At 35.3% G+C, this 25503-nt stretch overlaps 1 pseudogene; it reads left to right on the plus strand.

The window, feature by feature from the left end:
• Positions 1–88: 88 nt before the first annotated feature.
• LOC121989422 lies at positions 89–17341 on the plus strand (annotated as a pseudogene).
• The last annotated feature ends 8162 nt before the right edge of the window (positions 17342–25503 follow it).

Consider the following 25503-nt stretch of genomic DNA (forward strand, 5'->3'; position numbering starts at 1 on the left):
AGATTAAAAATATCTGATAAACATGGATGAATATCATCCTATAAACTTTAAATAAAACATAAAATGAAATAAATTAAATTCTAGTGCAAAGTTGGGTTTCTTCCTATGGCTCGAGTAGGAGTCAGGTCCAGCGATTCCACCTCGTTGCGAGTTCTCCGATCTAAATTTCCCATCATCGACTCCTCTTCGTCGTCCGGACTCCGGCGGCCTTCTCGACGCGACGTGAAGGAGCCGGACGTGAGCATCGAGACGGGTTCCACGATCCGGGTGGCGGTACTCCCTGTGGGCGGCCCGATCCCCCACTCGCTGCTGCGGTCGTACGTGGCGATGCTGGGGCGCCACGCCCGGATCGACCTCTCCTCGACCAGTTCCTTCTATTCGGAGCACCAGAAGAGCCCTTTCACCCACCAGCCATGGGAGACCGGCAGCATCAGCTTCAAGCTCCTGCTTGGAGGCTCGCCGGCCAGCCCCTGGGAGGATTTCCAGTCCTGTCGCAAGATCCTCGCCGTTATCGGCCTTTGCCACTGCCCCGCTCCCCCCGACCTCGGTCTCGTCGCTGACCAGTTTGCCACCGCATGCAAGGGTTACTCTTCTGCCCTGGCCAAACGCTGCTTTGTTTTCTGCCCCTCTGACTCCCAGGTGTCTCTTAGATCTTCTTCTTTCCTATTAGTTGTCTAACGCAATTCAAATCATTTTCTTTTGCTGTATGATTCCTGCAATTGTAGTTATCATATCTAGCATCTACTGTATCTAAATTTTTATGATATTGCAAAGTCCTTAGCTGATTAAGTCAATAATAGAAAGAATGAGGAAAATTTTGGTGAATAGGTGACATGGAATTTGGTTTGCTGTGAGAAGTCAGCAAACTGACTTATGTTACATTATCAGCCTTCAGAGGGATTTTGTATAGCAGCACTGAAGTTGTAAGGTGAGAAGCTAGAATTTCTGTCTTCTTTATGCAGACATTTATCAGTTAACCTTCTTATAACATTTGGAGGATGTTTGAATAATGAATCAGTAAGATGTTGCTCTGGGGATTTTAAAATCAGGTTAGAGTTAGCCAATGTATTATTTTCTACCATCAAAGGCTGTACCTATTTATATTTGAACCATAAGTCTAGCTCCAATATTTTACAAAATGAGGAAAAACCTATTAAGACAGTATGAACATTTTCAAAGTTGACCAATAAATTATAAGTAATTGCCCTAGGAGGGCCCTTTCTAATCATTAATCCACAAATAGGCTCTGAATGGATGAAAATACACTCATCTTCCTCCTTCCCACTCCTGATACTGCCATTTGTGTCCATTCAGTTAGGGAGAGAGCCTTGTTTGGAAAAAAAAAGACTGAAATACATTTAAACACAAATGAAAAATATTTTTCTATTTTTCATATTTATAAGGACTCCGATATTTAATTTGAATAAGAACTAAGGCGAAAAGGTTGAGAAAATTTGTTAAAACTGCCAAGGTGGTTTATCTAGAAAAACCATGCACTTTATGATTTCAGGAGTAGATTAAAATCTGATTTAAGTTGACATAAAATGTCACATGGTTGCTTCATCTACTTAGTAATAGTAAGTTATGGACTCGACCTATGCCGCATAAAACTATTCCACTCATTTTAGGTCTTAACTTCCTTATCTCCCCTGACCGGACCTTTTTACTTACTAAGGACTATGCTGTTTTCCTTTCTACCCCTATTATTTCTCCCATTCTTTCCGCCTATCCGTCCGAGGTTAGCACTCCGAAGCGTGGTGAACCCCTAGCTACTGAATCCTGTAATCCTACCTCTTCCTCCTGTTCCTGTAAAACGAAAACGAAACCCATAGCAAATATGTCCTTACAGGAAAACTAGTATTACTTGGCGAAAGCCCAGAGGAAATAGATAATCTCATTATAAACGAGTCTTGGATGTTGGATTTTGAGACCGATAATGAGATAGATACTTATTATCAGGATTGTTTCACTCCTAGATATTTATATCATTTAATAAGCCATCAAGATACGCTTGACATTGTTATTTCTAGACTTGAAAAAATAGAAATTCTAGGAGCAAATCCCACAAAATATTAGGAAAAAGATAAGGTATATTGCAAACTTAATATTATTAATCCAGACTTAACCATTAAGGCACAAAACTTAAGATATACAAATTGAGAGACAGAAGAATTTAAAATGCATATTACTCAACTCTTGGCATTAAAAGCCATACAAAGATCAGACTCTAGAAGTCCTGCTTTTGTTGTAAATAAAGGAGCAAAACAGAAACGTGGACAATCTAGGATGGTGTTTAACTATAAACGTAATTGTCATAAAGATGGATATAAAATTCCAGATAAAGATCAATTTCTTAAAAAAATCCAAAAGTTTAAATGGTATTCCAAATTTGACATTAAATCAAGATTTTGGCAAGTACGTATGAATCTGGAGTCTGTTCCATGGAAACTTTCTCTTGTCCCGAAGGACACTTTGAATGGTTAGTAATGCCTTTCGGATTAAGGTCGCACCTCAAGTATTTTAACGAAAGATGGATGATATTTTTAGACCTGTGACAAACTTTACTTGCATATATATAGATGACATCTTGGTATTTTCTCATACTAAGGAGGAACATTATGCCCATTTATATATGATTTTTAACTTATTTGAAAAGCATGGGTTAATTATGTCTAGAAAGAAAATGAAATTAGCTGTAACCCATATTGAATTCCTAGGCAGTCTTATTGGCCAAGGAAAAATAACTCTTCAAGCTCATATAACAAGCAAATTATTAGGGTTTCCAGATAAAATGGAAGACATAAAAATACTTCGATCCTTTCTAGGATTACTTAATTATGCCCGACCATATTTGAAAGATATTGGAAAAATTAGTGGGCCCTTATACAATAAAATGTCCTAGGACAAAAATATTTTAATCAACAGGATATTGAGCTGTTTAGACAAATCAAATTAATGGTACAACAACTTCCAACACTTCCTTTAGATTTTGATTATCTTGTTTGAAATTGGTTGGAGTGGAGCGCTTTTTAGTAAAAAATCAAAATACGAGCCAAAGACTTCTGAAACACTTTGCCGTTATGCCTCAGGTAAATACAAAGAAACAGGATTAGATTATGAAATCCTTGTAGTTATTTACTGTCTAGAAGCCTTTATGTTATTTATTTATAGAAAACCGGAAATTACCCTTAGAACCGATTGTGAGGCCATCGCCAAATATAGCCAACAAACAAAAGACGTTAGAAAAGGGCTTGGATCCAAATGTTGGATAAAATTCACAGATGTTATCCTTAATAGAGGCTTAAGAATTTATTGGGAACATATTAAAGGCATAAATAACTCACTTGCTGATACTTTATCGAGCCTTTTAATTTAACACTTAACATATATTTGTGCAGGAATGGATAAACAGAAAAGAGTTCGAACTTATGGACACTAAAAAAACTATGAAATTTGGAGCTCAAGAACTCCGTCAATACTTCAGACGAGAAGATACTTTTCAATGTCCATTAAGGGGACAACTTGATATTATCCAACAGTGTTTGATAGACAATGTTTGGAACATTCCAACTTTTCCCGGAATATCAAGCCAGAAGATAGTTATTATTAATGCTCCTACAAATTACTTTCTCACAATTGTGCAGAAACCACTTGGCAAGAAATTCTCCTGCTATTCTATCTTCTCAAGAGCTTATGTTGGTTTATATGCTACTTGGGACGAAGTGAAAAATCTTCTCCTAGAAGAAAAATCCACCACAATATAAAGAGTTCTATTCTATTCATGAAGCATATGACGTACTTTGGACCAAATTAGGTCCTAACTTTATGATAAGTCCATTATTTCATAAGGACAACAAAGTCCAAGAAGACAAGACTTATTTAATGGTAGCTTCATCTACAAGTTCTAGTCTTAATAGACTAGAAACAGACTTACTTTCTGTGCCACTTAGACCCATGAATTATCAGTCATTGGAAACTTATAGGCTACAAAGAAAGACAGTTTACTGTCTCTCAAAACCTTGCTTGAAGACATACAAACTTATATTAGCCACTTAGGAGATACTTCCTCCTATAAACATTTTCTAGAACTTGAAGAAGTCTTAAATTGGTTTCATCAAAATCCCACGCCAGGGATTACTATTACTTATGTTAAGGAATACACTTATAAAATTATATGTACAAAAGTTTTCCTCAATGCTCTACTCCAGAAACAGCATACTTAGGATGTAGATGCCAATTGCTCTACTCCTTTAGAAAAGCCAATATTCAGGCAGAAAAATTCTTGCATAAAAATTATGTAGGAAGGTTAATTACGTCAGTTACACTTATGACTTATGGACTTCTTCAATAACTATGGGTACAGGACATCAATTTTGTACAAACTTTGCCTCTATTTCTGGGAAAAAGAATGCAACATATACTACAGGAAAAAGAAACATTAGTACTGGCTACGTTTGATAGCTCTCCTCCTGAATGGTGTTTATAGTTAAACACCATCCTAGATTGTCCACGTTTCTTCTCTACTCCTTTATTTACAATAAAAGCAGGACTTCTGTGTCTAGAGTCTGATCTTTGCATGACTTTTAATGCCAAGAGTTGAGTTATATGCATTTTACATTCTTCTGTCTCCCAATTTGTATATCTTAAGTTTGTGCCTTAATGGTTAAGTCTGGATTAATAATATTAAGTTTGCAATATACCTTATCTTTTTCCTAATATTTTGTGGGATTTTCTCCTAGAATTTCTATTTTTTCAAGTCTAGAAATTACTGTGTCAAGCTTATCTTGATGGCTTATTAAATGATATAAAAATCTAGGAGTGAAACAATCCTGATAATAAGTATCTGTCTTAGTATCGGTCTCAGAATCCAACATCCAAGACTCGTCTATAATAAGGTTATCTATTTTCTCTGGGCTTTCGCCAAGTGATACTAGTTTTCCTGTAAGGAGATATTTACTTTGAGTTTCGTTTTCATTTTACAGGAACAGGAGGAAGAGGTAGGATTACAGGATTCAACAGCTGGGGGTTCACCACGCTTCGGAGCGTAACCTCGGACAGATAGGCAGAAAGAATGGGAGAAATAATAGGAGTAGAAAGAAAAACAGCATAGTCCTAGTAAGTAAAAATGCCCGGTCAGGGGAGATAAGGAAGTTAAGACCTAAAATGAGTGGAATAGTTTTACGCGGCATATGTAGTGTCCATAACTGGGAAAGAAGTAAGAGAGAACTAAAAACGCCGTAATTAGTAAAGAACCTTAAATGAACATTTTCGACAAATTTATGGCAACTAAGTTGCTGGCCATTAAATTGGGTACTCAGAAGAGGAGTATTGGTGGTTTTAATCAATGTGGATGGAATAAATGAACTAAGGATTCATCAATAGTGGAAGTGGTAGCACTACTATCCAAGAAAGCATGTAAAGTTAATTCATGTCCTTGAATGTTAAGAATACATTGAACACGTATATCCAATGTTAGACCTGTATTACAGATATTAGGAGTTTGTATAAAAACAAACTCAGTCTTAGTGGGGTCATTTGGTGACTGAGAGTCATTTTGAGCTTGCATAAGCCCTTTTCCTTTATCACCTATTGTGAGCTCAGGAGAGAAGGAAGAAGGACTAGTTTGAGTATATTGCAGAGGAGTGCCTTCCCGTAATAGATTAAGTTCTGTTTCTAATAAATTAAGCTATGTTTCTAAAATAGCTACTCGAGATTCTAGCAGTGTAAGTGTATTGCGTTTAACAGTATGAGTTTGAGGAATCGTGATTTGGAACAGAGTATTGAGACAAAGATTGCAACATTGTTTCTTACACAGTTTACAGGAGCCTCTATTGAGTATGGAAAGATAATAACCATATGTGAAACAAGGAATATTATCAGATCCTTCTTTTAACATCCACTCATGAGAACAAGTTCTTTGGTCTGAACGTAGATCCATTAAGTTTTGAGGGATGAATTGGCGATGCATTAAAGATAGGGTTTGAAAGTCATGTAATGTTTCGTCAAACATGGGATCAGTAAACTCATCTTCCTCAGAGTCATCATTATGTGGGTCGAGAAAGGAATTAATCAAAGAATAGTCTTTTCTAACCTCTGGAGGTAATTCTTTTAGATCAAGTATAGAAATAATTGAATAAATTGAAGAAATATCAAAAAGATCTGATTGTACGTCGATTAGATCAAAGTTTGTATTGCCCACAACTTTAGCTTCACGACTAAATAAGTTTTTTCTTTTAGGACAAGCAGAGGAAAGGTGTCTAGGTTTATGGCAAGCAAAACAAATAATAGTGTTAGTATATGTTTTCTTTGGTTTAAATCTCCTAACATGTTTTTCTTTATTGAGATATAGTTTCCGTTCTGTACTTTTCTAAGATAATAAGTCTTTTTGGATGTAAACTTAGGTTTTGGCGCAATTAATATCTGTCGTCGTCTGCTATGTTTGATATGGGTTTGTCGACTTTCATATTGCGGAGGGGTATAAATTTGACTACAAAAATCATAATGTTGATTTTTAAGTTGCTTTTGAATTTAGATGTAAGTGCATTTGGTTTTTAGTGTTGTCAGTACGTGTTGAATTCGTACTCCTATGTTGTCATACAATGGTGCTACTTGTAAATCTGTCCAAGTTTTATATATTTCTTTTCCTAATTCCCCTTGAAATTTACTAAAAAGTATTTCTCCTAAAGCTGGATTACAATAATTTCCTGAGACTGCTGTAAGGGTTAAAAAGTCGTTACAGAAAAGTTTAATGTAATTCCAATTAAATAATTAGAGTTGTTCTAAGTCTCGCATGACTTCTTTTTGCCTAATGTCCAGACCAGTATTAGCGTCCCTGGCCGTTAACAGTCTATGTATGTTTGATCTGGTTTTGTTGACTTCCATATTGCTGAGGTGGTTTACTTAGTGATGTTAGACATATGCACTTGCATTCCTCTGTTAGTTTGATTACATGCTATTTCTCTTGGACTGATTCAGTTAGCAAACATAGGTTTGATTTCTTGGTTGGGAAGATTTTTTTGCTTCATGGTATTGTGTCTTAATGTAGTTTCAGTGATCTAAAAACAAAGACTTGTCTGTTCTCCGCTAACCATTATTTTCTCTTTCCTGAAATTTCATTGAATCTCTTGCTAAGGCTTAATATCAAATTTTGGAATTTACCTGTCAGAACACTTCTTCTTTTCTATTTTCTCTCATGAAAAGATTGTATCATCTGAGGTCTGCGTGACTTATTTCTGATGGCTGGTTATTAACATTCAAAATTAAATTCTTCAAACTATGCTGCTTCTTTTGATTCTTTTGGTTCTTTGTACATTACTTGTTTTTATGGGTTTTGACAACAGTTGGAGGATGGGGATAACAAAAGAGAGAACATCACATTGTTTCGCCCCTTCTGATCAAAAGACACAAGAATTTCACATGGTGACTATGATGCAAGATCTTGCTGCTTCTTTGTTGATGGAATTTGAGAAATGGGTTCTTCGCTCTGAGTCTTCTGGAACCATCTTGAAGACACCTTTGGACTCCCAATCTAGTCTTGGTGCAGAGGAGGTTTATTCTTTAGGTGTTCTAAGGACATAAAAAATAATTTTAAGTACCACATTGAAAACAACAAATTAGAAGTTCAGTTGACTGGAGATTTCAATGACTTTAGTTTGGTTTTATTCCAGTTTATCAAAGCAAAGAAAAGGAGGCTTGCCCGTGCCCAAAAGACAATAGGTGATTTCTGTTTGTTGGCAGGATCACCTGTTGATGCTAATGCACATTACTCCACTTCAATAGACCTAGCAAGATTAACTGGGGATGTATTCTGGCATGCAGGGGCTCTGGAGGTTACCATCTGTGCACTATTGGTAAATAATTTCCATATGTTTGCAGTGTTAGTTATTCCAATGATCTCTTACATGATAGCATGAATTCCATTGACAATTTTCCATAAGAATTTTGGTGGATTGTGCTAAGAATATTGATTTATATAGTTACCCTTTCGATGTTTAGGTTGATCGAATGGATTATAAAGATCCTGTTCTAGAGGAGGAAGTGAAGTACTGCTATTACACTGTCATCCAGCTGTACAGAAGATCTTATCTACAAGATAATGTACAACAGTACACAAAATAGCTATTTGTGTTCTTTTCTTTCCTTCAACATCTGATATTGCAACTGGATTAGTTAGCTAATTTCTATATGAATTGTTTTTTTAAAAAAAAATGCTATGGGAAAATCAATCTACCTAAACTTATATTTTCTAGAAAGCTCTTTGTAATTCCTTTATATCAAGCTTGCATTGAGAAAATTTACCAAAAAAAATATATACTTGAACTCATCAGCAGTAATAAACTAATAATAGGCAAATGCTACAACCCGTTTCTGTTACCATCATCAAGTAAGTTTTGTGCTCATTCCAAGGAAAGGTATTACTCTATCTTGGAAATAATTTTTTTAAAAAGTATTAAGTTTGCAGTGTGTTTGTCATTGTTTAATTTGCTTGGTAGTAAACTTCCTATTCAAAGAATCACTTGTCATACTATGTTCAAGTGCCATGCTGACTCTTGCTTTGATCCTCCTGAGAAATCTAGCATACTGGATAAGATGTTCATGATGTCAGATAGTGATTTAGATGGACACATGCATTCCACAGTTGGGATTAATACGATAGTGCATTAATTCTCTTGTATCAACACTCGGATTATAGATATCAATATTTTATCTAACTGTATCTATATGCCTGGAACTGTTGACCTTGTAGGGGAAATATGGCACTGAACTTATCTGATCCATGGTGCATCAACATGTACGATCACTTTCTCTACAAATTTTCTGCTTAGGTTTATAATACTTTTGATTCATTGAGTGTCACTGAGTGAGAATAATTTTTTCTTCTACTATATTTTGTTGGGCATATTAGATGACCTTTTGCATTTACACTAGTGAACCAGAAAATTCTTTTGATCTCTCTGCTAACACAAATTGAACCATTTTCTCTTCTATCATTTTGTAGGGTCTCAACAGTGAGCTTTGAACTAGAACCTACACTGAAGCTAGCTAGATATCTTTGCTGGTATGACTGTCCATTATGCTTGCTTTTCCTGGTTATTAGTGCCTTTATCTCCTATATTTCATCTTTTGGTAGCAGCCAAACTTTCATCTATATGTTATTTGCTTCATAGCTTTGAAGTTGTTCTATTATTATTTTTTATTTGAATGAATATGAAAGCTTATTTATGCTTTTAACTGCTGCATGTGCTTGGAATTGAATTGGCAGTGCATCGCTAGTTCTTCATTATCATATAGCAATGGTTTGTCATTTAAGTGCCTTCATTTTTTGTTCTTTCCTTTGTATCTCTGTGGAGACAAACGTTTAACAATATTTTTTTTAAAACCAAGAAATTGTATTAGATTTTGACAAGATCTGTTTTTCATCAGGCCTACTACATGTATAATTAAATTGGTTTAGACTCTATGTTATAAACATTAGAAAATATTATGTTAACCAAACATATAACATGTATATTGTATTATTGTGTATTAGTTAACTTGTACAACCTATATCACATAAAAATTACAACCTGAACATGCATATCTAGAAGCCATGCCATCTCAACTATTTGTGGTTTAGCAGCACAAATTTTATTCTTTAATTGGAAGTATTGCAAGACTACATTACTACTAATAATCACATTCTCTTAAATCTTTTTGAATCATGTTGACCAAAGCTTTCTTTGGTCTCCCTCTACCTATTGCATCTTTTAAGTACTAAGGCTATGGGAAAAAAGTTAGTATATTCTTATCTGAGAAAGCAGAAAGAAGAGTGTGAGATAGAAGGCAAAAACAAGCAACGACAGAGTGAAAAGAAAGTGGCAAAAGTGAAAAGAGGGGCAGTGATGAGGAGAGAAGGGGTGGACAAACCAGACAAACAGTTCTAAAATGACAAAATTAGAATTAGCTGCATCTGTAGAAGTAATATAGAGTTAAAGAAGAGTAGGATGAAAGCAATTGTTTGCATTTCACTTGATACGATATGAGATTGAGATAAAATGTGAAACAAGAAAATTTGGGGTTATGCATTATTTATTAGATATCACACACATTATCTAGGCTCTTGATAGGTGGACATCGCAAGATAACAAAACTTGATAACACACCAAAGCATCTATATGCACATGGGACATATAACAAAACATGAAATAAAACAGACTTCAATCATTTTCCTTAGTCAACTAGTAAAAGTGAAAATAACTAGGCAAGCTTGTTTATCTACCAACTGAAGCTTATAGTTAATTTGAGTTGACATAGTCTATTACATGCCATGCTAAATTGTCTATCATCCTTTCAAAGAAGCTTTTTCTCAACTCTGTATCTGCTTATGACAATTTCATGAAGAAACCTTAAGTTATCTGAGTTAATCACTGAGGTTTTCTATGTGTATTGATAGTCATAACCTTTCTACAACTTGTTGAAGCTCAAATTTATCTGATCTACTTATTTTTACAACTGAAATATTATGGAGTGTTGAAAACCATTTCACTTGCTGCTATATTTGTTTTTAATGTTTGTATTACTTGCATTTTCCCCCATCTTATTCTGTAGATTTGATTGGTTGTCATTTATGAAAAATATTCTCTCTTTTTTATTTGGAAATGATAAACATATTTTCTTTCCTGTCATTTGTACTTATAATTTTGATTGTTTTCTTGAGACCCTACTAAACAGTTTGGAAGTTAATAACACCTATATTGCTTCTCTTAATGTCAATCTGATAGGCGTGAACTTGCTAAGGAGGTTGTAGAGCTGTTAACGAGTGCTGCCGATGGTGCAAAATCTCTAATTGATGCAAATGATCGCTTAATTTTGTATATTGAAATAGCAAGATTATTTGGGACACTTGGTTATCATCACAAAGCTGCCTTCTTTTCCCGACAAGTAGCTCAATTCTACCTGCAGCAGGATAATGCATGTGCTGCTATAAGTGCTATGCAAGTGTTATGTATGACTTCAAATGCTAACCATGTCCAAAGCAGAAGGAAGAGACAAAATATGAGTCCAGCATCCGAGGTAAGTTATCACAATATGTAGCATTTTTAATGTTCAGATCCTCTTTTATCGATTTGCTTTTTATTTACCAAATTATGTTCCCATGTGCCAAGTCAAAATTATTAACATACTCTTCTAGGAACATGAATTTGATTTTGTGGTAATATTTGTTTTATTTTTATATAACATAAAAGCACGAGTCAGATTATATCCACTTTGAATGTTCTCTTTCTTTATTGAGACAAATGGCCCATGGAATTCAAATTATTGATGGCATATAACCAAGGTAAGAAATTCCATTCCAAGCTAGGATTTTGGTCCTTAGTTTGTCTCGCCAGTTTAGCATGATCACCTTGTTCTACTCAACTAATTTTCCTAGTCCGTCCAACTTGATCACATTAATTGGCTTCATTGGTTCATCTGGCTTGTCTGCCTCAATTTCCCCGTTAGACCCAATCACCTTGACGAAGTTATCCAGCCTGACCACTAACTGCATCAACCACCCCTTCCGATTGCTTGTTCAATTCAACCACCCATAGAGGCGCAATTGATTTTATCGACTTCACTAGTCTGATGGATTTTATTAGCTAGCCTAACTAGTATATTAGTTTGCTTGGTTCAGCCTGCTTGATTGGCCTGCCCAACTTGACTAGTACACTATCTAGATCTGTCCAGCCTAATTAATCCAATCTGGTTACCCAATCTAGTTGACCCACTAGATCCACTTGTCCTGTTTGACTTGCTGAACCCCTTAGTGTGCCTGGCTGGATTAGTCTCTCTAGTTCGCTCAACCCAAGTGGTCCTGTGTTAGCTTGATTAGCCCCTTCGACTCACTTGACCGAACTCAACTAGTGCTTTGGACCTTCCTTACCTAACATCTGACCCGCTTTACTCAATGGATCCTTCTTACTCAACCACTTTATTTGGCTCAACAGCGTGCCAAGTCCATCCGACCTAACTGGTCCCTCTAGCTCACTCAACTTGCGTAGTTCAATTTATCCATCTGGCCTTCTGGGCCCTTTTATTTCACTCGAACCATTTGACCTATTGCTAATCTGGCTCAGCTTTTCTTGTTAGGCAAATCAAATATGTTATTTGAAGGATGTAATAGATAAGGAGCAAATCAAAGAATAACTATTTTTGAGGCATTGAGAATTACAAGTCCATGGAAATAACTATTTCAAGGTCATTTTTACAACCAAAGATAGTTATATTTTTTCCTAGGAATTTGTAGGGAATAAAATAACTATTCTCATCAACCAAACATGCTATTATAGAATATAGGGTGGTGGCTAACCAAGCAAAATGGTAAAAAAAATGTAGAGATTAAAATGCTAAAATTTTAGAACTGCCAATCTATATTGAGATAATGAAGTTGAACCACTCTGAATGTTGAACCTTATTTATGTGTACTTGCTTCTTTTTCATATTTGCCTGAGTTTTGGGTGGAGATTCCAGACCAACATTGCCTTAGGTTCTTTTACGATTTTGATATATCTTATTTCTTCGTGTTGCTTGCATTAAGGTGCTGGGTTGTAAGGTTGCAAACAAAGTCTCACATTGAAAATACATGGAAAAGTTCATAGATTTATAAGAGAAAGATATCTCAATTGGTATGAGGCCTTTTGGGTAGAGCCCAAAAACAAAATATGAGGGCTTTGGCCCAAAGTAGACAATATCATACCATTGTCCAGATTTCTTAATTTTTTTGGTCTAACGATTGATATCAGAGTCCGGATTATCAGAAGGTCTAACCACTGACTGTGCACAAGAGCTATTGTCTAATTGAGTCATGTGAGTAGAATATTGACCTCGAGCAAAGGAAGTGAGGGCTCCCGTGTCCGAATCAAGAGGATCAGACACCAGGTAGAAAGTCCTAGTTGCGGCTAGACAAGCAAGTCCTAGTAAGTCAGGTGGACAAGGGGCAGGAAGACCTAGTGGGTCAAGGATCGGACGTGAGAAGCCTGTGGTCCTTCGTTTGAGGGGAGATTATTGGGTTATAAGGGAAAGATATCTTTATTGATATAAAGCCTTTTGGGTAGAGCCCAAAAATAAAACCATGAGAACTTATGCTATTGTGAAGATATCTAAATTCTTTTTGGTCCTAACATAAGCAACAGGGAGCAAGATCCCTTTTGGTCCAAACATAAGGAACTGGGAGCAAGTCATTCTGATGGGGAAAAGTGCACCCACCCTCAATTAATAGTCTCTTTGTTTGAGTCTCAATGGAGCAGCATACAGATGGTTGTTTTGAGAGAGATTTTGATGTCCTCTGCCCGTGCTGGGGATCCTGTTGTTGCATGGAGTGCTGCAGCTTGCCTACTTAGATCATTTTATCCACTCATCACACCTGCTGGTCAGAGTGGCCTCGCAATCTCACTTGCAAATTCTGCAGAAAGGCTTCCATCAGGCACACACTGTTCTGATCCTGCCCTTCCTTTTATTAGGTGAGTGTTTTTTTCTTATTTGTTTATTGTTTGTATCTCATCGTAACTGATTAGTAAAAGGTAGGACACATCGAATTGGATATTGGATATTGGTTCAAAACACGTTTGCCTGATGATATAAACAATTATCTTCATCACTATGGAGTCTGTAATTTATTTGGCAATAAGAATAATGCAAAATAAAATCATTTGATATTGCACTTAGACATGATAACCTATTTTTCCACAGTTCTAAAAGTTCTTGTCTACTCTATGAGAACTTTCTCTGACTAATGAACTTCATAGATTAAAATTGCACTAATATTCTTATATCCATAACCATTGTATCCAATCTCACAATCAACTCAACCATTTAAGAATAGTTTTATTGTGTTCAAAGTCAAGCATATACATCACCCGCTGCACATACGTGTGTTATGAACCTTGTTTAGGAAGTTCACCCAAACTGAATTTTAGACAATCTAGATACTAAGACAACACAGAGCCATTTAGCTGTATGGTTCAATGCAGGAGACCCAAGTGACCTTGAGGTCTTTTCTGACACGACATTGCATTGTTAGACACAGTGATATTGAAATCGTAACATGCAGGAACTTAATTCTTACACAACTGAACAGAACATCAAGATATAGAAAGCTCCTAATGCTATATATCATAGGGGACTAATTTGAACACCGATGATAAGTCACCATGAATAAGTTGCAGCCCAATCAACTGAAAATCTTATAGAAATTTTGATTAAATGTTGGACCTTTAGTTGGACCGTCCAACAAAGGGGACAGTAATGCATCTGATGATCAAAATACTATGTTACAAGCCTCGATAATGTGTGCTGAATATTATGAGTCCCTTTTGACCAATCCAAAACAGGTAAGGATTGTGTTGAGGGCATTGAGAAATTGATATCATTATGCAGATAGTTACATTTGAGCAATGAATCTGATAAAATAAGCATAATAACTTCCACTAGGGAACAAAAGTGTAAATGTAGATGCCCGTATTCTTATATTCTTTTTGAATCCTTATCTGTGAAACAAGTGATGTTCCAACTATTTGGGGCTTACTTGAATCCTCCTGGGTGCTGTTAAAATATTCTTTCAAAACATTCATACTGGAGAGTCCAACTTAGATGACCAGTATCTACATTATTTTGATGCTCATTTACTTGACATGCCAACGGAGTTACACATTATTGCTCGTTGACTATTATTGAGGTTATAGTTATGCTATGGTAGACTGGTACCAGGACTTCCCACTAGCCATGTCGTTTCCTTATCAATGTACAGTGATATATTTGTTTGAATGGGGTGAAGAAATGTGAAGAATTGAAGATGAATGGCCCATGTTGAATGTGCTCAATGACCTAAATACAATATATTTCTGCAATCACTTGTGGAAGGGAATACGTAAGCCATCTGACAATTACCATGTACTTTATACCAACATTAGTTTGATGGAAGGGTCAAGCTCTGTCCATCAATCAGCAAGTAATATAGAGTTTGAATTTAGTTAGTAATTTAAATAACAAAGCATAGAGCTCAATGGGGGATAAGATTCATGTAGGCCACCCCAAATAGTTTAGACAAGCATGGTTTGATGATGACGCCGAGTAATTTAAAGGATAATAAGTGCATTGTATATGCTAAGCCTATATGCAAGTTTCTGATGTATCGAGCCATGCTTTTGGTTATGAACTTTGTTTCTTCCTGAGTTCCTCTCTCTTCCGTAGATTTTCCTGCTCCCCCTGCAGCTATGTTTAGTAGAGATTGTTCTCTGCATACTGTAGCATTAAATGATTGGATCCCTTCTGAAAATGGAATAGAATATTTTGAAAGCTATAATTAGAGTTTCTCATATTCAGATTCTTCATATGCCCTTTACCTATGCTGATCTCTACACCCCAATTCTGCCACACTAAATTAGATACTGACATGGCCACCCATCTGCCAGAACCTTAAGAAAATAATTTATAGGCAACTTGGAACCAACATGATTATGGATCTCCAAAAAAAAAAAAAAAAAAAAAAAAAAAAAAATATATATATATATATATATATATATATATATATATCTTTGATAGCCTAGGGGCCAACGGTGGGCAACTACTACGGGCGCCTCTCACATGCTGCAGGCACCTCTCATGTGAGAGGCTGCCACGGTGGTCGTCCTCTGTTGGCGCCTAAGCTAATAAGTCACTCGCTCTCTCTCTCTATATATATATATATATATTACTTTATGTATGCTACAAAAACTTGGATATTGAGATCCATAATCATGTATTTATTTATGTTTTTCTATATATTTATATGATATGTCGCCTCTCCTAGCAGGTTTTGTCCAGTGCTGTGCTGGAAGCTTAATTTTGGTGAACTTGGTGATATTTTGTATGTATAAGTGTAAATAATATTATAACACGATGTAGATAATTTTTATAGTAAGTTCTCTGCTGTCAGTAAGATGTCTGACATTTTCAGGTTGCACTCATTTCCCCTCCATCCTTCACAAACAGATATCATAAAGCGCAATTCCCGAAGCTTTGATCTTATTGTTGAAAATATCTATCTCTCAGCTCATCCCGATAAGTGTAAATCTGCCCCCTAGCACTTCTAAGGTGATCTTGTTATCTGGCATTCCAACAAAAGTCGGAGCAGTTTCAATACCTGGATGTATTGTCCATCGCTTTGGTGTCATCACAGAGCATCTATTTAGGGAGGTAGACAACTTGCTTCTTGGAGCATCACAAGGTCTTGTTCTTTTAGACCCTTTTAGATGTTGTAGTTCTACCAAGCCAAAAAACATATCCTTTCGACCTTTCCTAACATGTCTGTGGTGCCACCTCTACCCTTTCTAGTTTCCTGTATGGTAGGAGGAAATGGTTCTACAATGCTGTATGAAGGTGAAATTCGTGATATTTGGATAGGTCTAACAAATGCAGGGACTGCCAGTTGAACAAGCACACCTTGCCTTATCAGGAAAGAACCAGGACAAGCCCACCTTGTCAATTGCACATGATCATGTATTGTTGTCAGCTCCTTTGCAACCTGGTGGTGAAGTGACTACTCCTGTGACCCTAAAAGCATGGCAATTAAATTTATCTGATAAGCCCTTCTGCAAATACACACCGAGTATCTAAAGAAGGAAGCAGCCCTTTGTTGTTTGTTTATTATTCTGGTAAGCAATTGAACTTTTGGTTGTTAGAAAATACTGTAATTATAAAAAACCTGAATGTAGCGGAATCGTCATGGTTCTTCGTGCAGAGCTCGTCGATCCAACAATCCTGTGGAAGAAGAAGAAGGGGAAGAAGGTTGGCCTTCCGGAGGAGTTAGGGTTGACGGCGCCGGATTCTCTTCGTCAATGGGGAACGAAGAGACGTCTTAAGATTACCCTAATCCTCTGGGGACTAACCCATTATATAGTGCACATCTATTATCAGCCCATCAATGATAATAGATGTGGGACTATAAATCCATATATACTAAATATCTATTATTAGCAAATAGATGATAACAGATGTTGGACTATAGGTTCTACACATATGAGATCCACATCTAATTAACCGAAACCTGCTAGACATAAGTTATATCACTTTAAAGGGTTCGGATCGTATTCACGTATGCAACTTACAAATAAGCCCACTAAATAGGGATAATTATATCCAACAATCTCCCACTTGGGCTATATGTGAGTTGTATGTGAAATATAAGTAAAACTTTAGTTGATATCAAACTTTATTGGTATAAAATATCCCTGTAAACAATCTGGTCCATTAATTTTATTGGTATAGGACTAAAGAGGTCATAGCTACTGTATATGATCGTAACAAGCCCCAACAGTAATCACAATACCAATATCATTAATGACATAGATCAAGATGTGGATGTGTAGATTGGAAATTACATGAAATGTGATCAATACATGTCAATTTCCAACTGGTTCTAAGATGACCTCAAAAGATGTCAGATCATATTTGCAAAATACTTTATGCTAAACTGCAATAGCAAATCATGATCAACTTTATGATTCCAAAAGGAATTTTTATCATATTTACAAACACCAAATGCTAAACAGCAGTAGTAAATAATGATATCACAGTCAGAGTGTCAAACAAACATATAAATTCCCATTAGTGTTTTGAACTTTAAGTACGTACAATAATCAAAACAAAATGTTTATCTTTATTATCAAATATAGAGCAATAAGATAAATACAGACTTCCACTAGATGAGTTCTTCTTCCATAAGGACTCTCATATCCATAATATGCGCATGAAACACCTTAGGCACCAAGCCTTTGGTGAGTTGATCGGCCAACATGGAATCTGTGCTGATGTGCTTTACTATAATCTGACCACTTTGAACTCTTTCTTTAACCGCTAGAAACTTGATGTCGATGTGCTTGGACTTCGACGAACTGCGGTTGTTCTTGAATACGTGAGCATATGTCCTTTAGTTCTTTGCAAATACCGCATCACTCTCTTTACCGCTTTCCAGTGTGACGATCCTGGGTTACTAACAAATCTGCCTAACATCCCCACTATAAATGTTATATCTGGTCGAGTACAAACTTGTGCATACATGAGACTTCCCACTGCTGACACATATGGGAATTGCTCCATCTCCTTTATTTCAAGTTCAAGCCGTAGACACTGCTGCAAACTGAACTTATCACCTCTTGACACAGGTGTGTCACCGGGTGTACAGTTCTGCATATCATACCTTATAAGCACCTTTTCAATATAGGTCTGTTGTGAAAGTCCAAGAATACCTCTTGAACGATCACGATAGATTTGTATGCCTAAAACAAAGGATGCTTCACCCAAATCTTTCATTTCAAAATTACCAGATAGAAATGACTTGGTTTGATGCAGCATACCCTTATTATTGCTCGCAAGCAATATATCGTCTACATACAAAACAAGTATAATAAACTTGCTCCCACTGAACTTGACATATATGCACTGATCAACAGGGTTATCTTTAAATCCAAATGAGGTAACCACTTGATCAAATTTTCGGTACCACTGACAAGATGCCTGTTTTAAACCATAAATGAATTTCTTTAATCTACATACTAGGTGCTTTGAGTCGTTAGACTCAAAGTTCTCTGGTTGCACTATATATATAGACTCCTCTATGTCTCTATTGAGGAATGCAGTCTTTACATCCATTTGATGTAGTTCCAAATCATAATGAGCTACAAGTGCCATGATTACCCTAAGGGAGTCTTTCGTTGACACAGGTGAGAAAGTCTCCTTGTAATCAATGTTTTCTTTCTGAGTGAATCCTTTGGCAACAAGACAAGCCTTATACTTTTCAACATTATCCTTTGAATCCTGCTTGGTTTTAAATATCCATTTACAGCCAACGAGCTTCTTTCCTTCAAGCAATTCGACAAGTTCTCAAACGTCATTGTCTGCCATAGACTTCAACTCTTCTTGCATGGCGTTAATCCACATTTCAGGATCAGAGCATTGTTTGACTTCTTAGAAAGATGTAGGATCACCTTCCAACCCTATGTCGAAGTCATGCTCTTGGAGATAAACATAATCACGAGAATTTGTGCTTCTCTGTTCCCTTGTGGATCGCCTTAAAAGCACTTGTATTTGAGGCCGTTGAGGTACTTGTTCATCAATATGAGACAATACTTCAATTTCAGTAGCAGGTTCCTCTAATTGCATTAGAGATGTCATGGGAATATTTTGGTTCACTACGCTTACCGGATGTGTGATACCCATAATGTGCGGTATGGTAACCATACCGCTACTTATCGCACTAGTAGTAACCACAGGAGGATTGCCATCACATTCCTCAAAAGATATTTCCCTGATTTTATCACTCCCACTGTCCTCAATGAACTTGACATTTCCTGTTTTGAAGAAGGATCTATTAGAGGGATCATAAAATTTATATCCTCTTGACTTTTCAGAGTATCCTACAAAATTACAGCTAACCGTTCTTCAGTCCAGTTTCCTTTCATTAGGCTTGTAAGGCCTAGCTTCAGCTGGACAACCTCAGACGTGTAAGTGCCTAATGCTAGGCTTCTTACCCGTCCACATCTCGAATGAGGTTTTAGTTACTGCTTTACTAGTTACTCTATTGAGTAGGTAAACTGCAGTCTTGAGTATTTCACCCCACAAGAACTCTGGTAGAGAAGTGAAAGTCATCATACTTCTCACCATGTCTTTTAGGGTTCGATTGCGACGCTCAACTACACCATTCTGACTGGGTGTACCAGGCATGATATATTGAGGCACAATTCCACACTCAGCAAGGTAATTTGTAAAAGGTCCTGGATGTTGTTCACCTGATCCATCATATCGACCGTAATATTCACCTCCACGGTCGGATCGGATAGCTTTAATTTTCTTACCTAGTTGAAGTTCAACTTCGGCTTTGAAAATTTTGAACATGTCCAAAGATTGCGATTTCTCATGAATAAGGTATAGATAGCCAAATCTGGAATAGTCATCTATGAAGCTAATAAAATATGTGTGTCCATTCTAAGATGCCTTAGGGAATGCCCCACAAATATCCGTATGTATTAGCTTCAAAACATCACTACAACGACTAGCCCCCTTATTCCTTTTGTTAGTGGTCTTCCCCTTAATACACTCTATGCAGATATCAAAGTCTGACATATCAAGGGAATCGAGAATTCCATGTGACATTAACCTTTCTAGGCGTTGTTTAGATATATGTCCTAAACGTCTATGCCACAATATGAAAGAATTCTCGTTAGTCAATTTACGTTTTGTATCTATACTATGCATTATCACGTTGTCAACTGTAGGAGTAAAGGTGTTCAATTTATAAAGTTTATCAACCAAGGAATCGTTGACAACCAACACTGAATTAAAGAAAATACTAAAAATTTCATTTCTAAATGAACAAGAATAACCTGATTTGTCCAAACAAGAAATTGAAATTAAATTCTGTCGGAAAGACAGTACAATAAATGTATTTTCTAAATCCAGAAAAACATTGGTTCCTAAACAAAGCCTAAAAACACCAATAGACTCGACTTTAGCCTTCTTTCCATTTCTTGTATAGATGTATCTTTCACTATCAAGCGGAAGTCGGCTCCTGAGACAACCCTGCATAGTGACACTTATGTGAGTAGTAGCACCGGTATCTATCCATCAAGTGTCAGTGGGTACAATAGCTAGATTGACTTCCGAACTAACAAAGTTGAGAAAACTCCTAGAATCTGTAGTCTACTTTCCTTTTCCTTTATTGATCCTCTTTCTCTTCTTTCTTGAACCTTGAGATCTAGATGCTAGGTGAGCACTTTCAGGTGTCTCAAGCCTCAGTATATCCCTTATGTTTCCTTTTCTAGTATACCGCATGGTTACCAACTTCGTAAGAAGTGTGGTAGTCTCGACCTTTTCATTTGAGGTGAATCGGTCTGCTAATTGGTCCAGGAAACTCCTAGCATCTCCTCCCTCGGTTATTAAGCCCTTTATTGGTGCCGGTATGGAAAGCTTCATGATACTCAGACACATGCGATTTGATTTCTCCCACAGTTGAAATTCAGCCTCTGCTCTATAGTGCTAGCACTGGTCAGAGGTGCGGGACGATCATTCCTTAATGCATAGTCTAAGTCCATGCAGCCTAAGACTACGGTTACGTATTCTTTCCATTCAGCAAAATTCGAACCAGTTAGTATTGGGATGTTATTAATGCTGGCAGTTACAGATTGCATTGAAATTAAAGAGAGAAATTCATTTAAGCTCACGATTTTACTAAAGCCAAGAACATATTAAAAATTATGCAAATAAAATAAAATTTTAAATGCATATGAATGAGCTCTTCATGAAATACCAAGTACAACATAATGTGTCTTCCTTTGGGCCAACACATTATTTGTTAGCGATACTCTCTAATATAACTCAAACTTTAATTGGCCACACAATGTGTCTTCCTTTGGACCGACACATTGTGCGCATAATATGATACTTTATATGAGTTATATTTTGATCCATAGCTTACAACAACTTTAATCGACCACATAATATGTCTTTCTTTGGGCTGACATATTGTGTGCATGATCTGAACAAAATAATATTTTGTTCTATAGTTGTAAGCTACCTTATGTATATATCTGACATAAAAGTAACATTCTTTTGGACCGATTACTTTTAGCATAGATATAAGTCTACCAATATAAAATACACTAAACCTACCTAAGGTGTCTTCCTTTGAGCCAACACATTAATTCAACTTAGTAGCACGTTATGTGGATAGACTCAAGAAAATTCTAAGAACTTTATTCGAACAGAAATTATTTAATCAGCCTTAATAACTTCAAATTAGACTTATCAATCGATTACTATCATATGATAGTTGATTAATTTTTTATCCAATCCATTATCACAATCGATTTAAAAATTTACTATTTGTGACTTCGTAACCCTATATAAAACTTTTCTTTAAGAAATTAAATCTCTTTTATTAAGTTCTATAATTAAATAGTATTACTTCATGTTATTTAATTTTTTAATTATTCATGCATAAAAAAGAATATTTAATGTATTTTTTTATTAAATGAAATTATTATTATTATTATTATTTCTATACTGTTTCGAAACAGTGTTATTGGTTTTTTTTAATTGTAATTACTGTTTCATTCGAAACAGTTTATATTATTATTTTTAAAACATTATTTTTAATGAAACAGTTGGTCACTGTTTCACAAAACCGTGTTTCATGCATGGAAATCGTTTTTTTTCTTTTCGATACTGTTTTGTTGAAATAGTAACATCATGAAAAAAAAAACTTAATCGAAAAATAATAATAATAATAACCCCAATCGATTAAAAATAATTCTAATCGATTAATGATTACCGTAATCGTGAATTTGAGACTATTAATTTTTGTTCAAAATTTTAGACTCGGTAATTAATTGCTCGATCAAAGCAATCGATTAAACCATCCTAATTTTACCTAAAATTAAGTTAAACGGTGACGATTTTCATCGTTCTTCGTATTCTTCATAGAAATACGAAAAAAAATTTGAAAAATAAATCTATCTTAGTTCTCTCTTATATGATTTCAATGATTAAATATTTGTATTAACTAGGAAAGGCTTAATCTAGCATACAAATAACAGATCGATAAAAAATCTAAACTTTATTGCCAATGAAAATGATGAAACAGAACCTTGACTTTGATATCAATTGATGGTTCTCGTAAAATCTAAGTCGCATGAATTCTAGACAATCAAAGTAAGAATTCGAATAGGAAAAATAAGAACATATGAGCATGGATCTTCGTTTCATCGAGAACACGACATAAGGAAATAAATACTGTAATCATTATGGTTCTTCGTGCAGAGCTCGTCGATCCAATAATCTTGCGGAAGAAGGAGGAGAAGAAGGTTGGCCTTCCGGAGGAGTTAGGGTTGACGGCGTCGAATTCTCTTCGTCAATGGGGAACGAAGAGACGTCTCAAGATTATCTTAATCCTCTGGGGATCAACCCATTATATATTGCATATCTATTATCAGCCCATCGATAATAATAGATGTGGGACTATAAATCCATATATACTAAACATATATTATTATCAAATAGATGATAACAGATGCGGGACTATAGGTTCTACACATATGAGATTCACATCCAATTACTTGAAACCCGCTAGACATAAGTTAGATCACTTTAAAGGGTTCAGATCGTATTCACGTGTACAACTTACAAATAAACCCACTAAATAGGGATAATTATATCCAACATATATGCGAATTTGGTTTTCATTTCTTGAATCACTCAAATTTGATGCTCTAGAAAAAGTAATTAAGGTTTCTTGTGTCGTTTTTCTGTTTGCAGGATTTGAATAAACTTAGTTTGAGCAATCTGGATCAGTTAGATATACCAGTTTCATTTTTTTTTATGTTTGTTGAAAGAGGTGAACATTTACTCAGGCAGGGATCGTAATTAATTATGATTGGATCGTCATCATAATTTGATTGTAATTTTATGTGATCTATTCTCTAGTCCACAAAAATATGGATCAAAAGATCTCCCCCTTGAAAGCACCAATTACGTGGGTATGGAATGTGCACAAACTTATGGAAGATCACAAGTCAAACTTCATCCAGTATTCACTTAGAAATGATTCAAATGATTGTTTAAATGATCCAAAGAGCATCCGACTCCTAATGATGCACACACACTTCACTATAGTTATAAAAATATGAAATTTTCTGTAAGATTATTTTAAAAATTGCACAGTTGAAGACATGTGAGTAGAATAAGGAAAACATTTAACAGGAGACTTCCAATTTTCATTTGTGGCATTATTAGAAAAAAGGATAAGAAGATTAAAACTTAATTAGGGGTTTTGACTTCTTTGTCGGTCAAAATTTGGCCCAATCTGGATTCGGCACACTCGTTCTAAACAAAAATTGAACATCAACTAACTCATTAATATAATGTTTACCAACTTGCCCCGGCACAGTTAATATTTGTATAAATAATTATTTTAATAAATTTTAGGATCAATTTTTAATAGATACAAAATGGACATCTCTCATGTAAAAGATAGTTGTGTTAAATAAATACCCTGTAATTTATCTCATTTCAAAAGTGGGTCTACCTGTTAATTATCACCATTTAATTAAATTACTATGACAATATTTAATATTGGTTTGGATTGTAAGTTTTGCACAAGTGGCTGTCTCGTGTGTTTTATTCCAATTAATTAATTAAGTTGGGAGGGGCAAAGAAGTACAAAATGAGCTTATAAATATTAAGGAGAATTAGTTATTTAGTCAATTATCTCAATCCATCCAAAAGCTTATTATATTTGATTATGTGAAGCTGAAGCTTCCTTTTAATTTTATAATTAAATAGTATTATTTAATATTATTTAATTTCTTAATCATTGTATTAAAATTTATTTAATGCATTTTGTTTTTTTATAAACAGTAATTTGGTTTAAAAAAACGTTTAATATTTCAACGAGAAACAACATAGAGAAACGGAAAAGTACTGTTCACGTTAAAACTGTGGCAACATTGTTTCATTGAAACAGTTTATTTGTGTTTTTTAACGACATTCTGTTTCGTTGTTGAAATAATTTTTTTACTGTTTCATCTATTTCATGTTGAAACAGTTAAATTGCTTCTCTGCTTCCTTGAAACACTCCTCTCTCTCTCTCTCTCTCTCCGGTCCCATCACCCATCATAAAATTTAAATTGTATTTACGCTTATGCGTTTTTATGCTTCTACTTTTTTTTTTTATTGATTTTGTTTTTTTAACAATTAAAAAAATAAACATTTTTTTCACACCCCAACATACATTTTTTTGGCACATGTTTTTTTTTTCCGCGACCCCAACATTTTTTTTATTGATTTTGTTTGTTTTTTTTTAAAAAAAAAACAAAACCAATGGAAAAACAAACAAAATTAAAAAAAGACACTTCCGAGATGGGTCGCTTTTAATCACACTTGATCCATTCAGAAAATATCCCAGCTTTTTTTTTTTTTCCTTCTCGCATTGTTCCTTGTTGTATTATTCTGTGAGAAAATGACACTTCCGAGAGATCCTGCTGAAATTGAATGTGTTCAATTATATTTATTTAAATATTAAATTTATTTAAATTTGAATAGTTAGCCCAACGATTTTTTTTTTCTATTTGCCTGTAAAAATGACTTGTTAAACGTTGATGGAAAATTAGCTCAAAAGATTATTTTCTAAATGCCCGGTTGAACACATGTTAGTATAAAAAAGAAAGAATTTAACGTAAGTTTGCATCAGACTTCCAATTTACATTAGTTCAGAAGACTATTTTTGAACACATGTTAATAGAATAATTAAGGAAAGCAATTAACATATATATATATATGAATATAATTGTTTATTAAAAAAATGATAAATCCAGTTAACTTCATTGACTAGTTCTGGGATGACTGGTTCGGTCCTATGAAATTTTTCCACTTGCCACAAAGTTAAATTGGGCAGCACTCGCAGCGGTCGGCTAAGAAGTCCAAGATTCTTTAATTGTGCGTCACATTTGGAAAAAT

This window comes from Zingiber officinale, chromosome 1B (assembly GCF_018446385.1).
Source record: "Zingiber officinale cultivar Zhangliang chromosome 1B, Zo_v1.1, whole genome shotgun sequence".
Classification (NCBI taxonomy): Eukaryota; Viridiplantae; Streptophyta; class Magnoliopsida; order Zingiberales; family Zingiberaceae; genus Zingiber; species Zingiber officinale.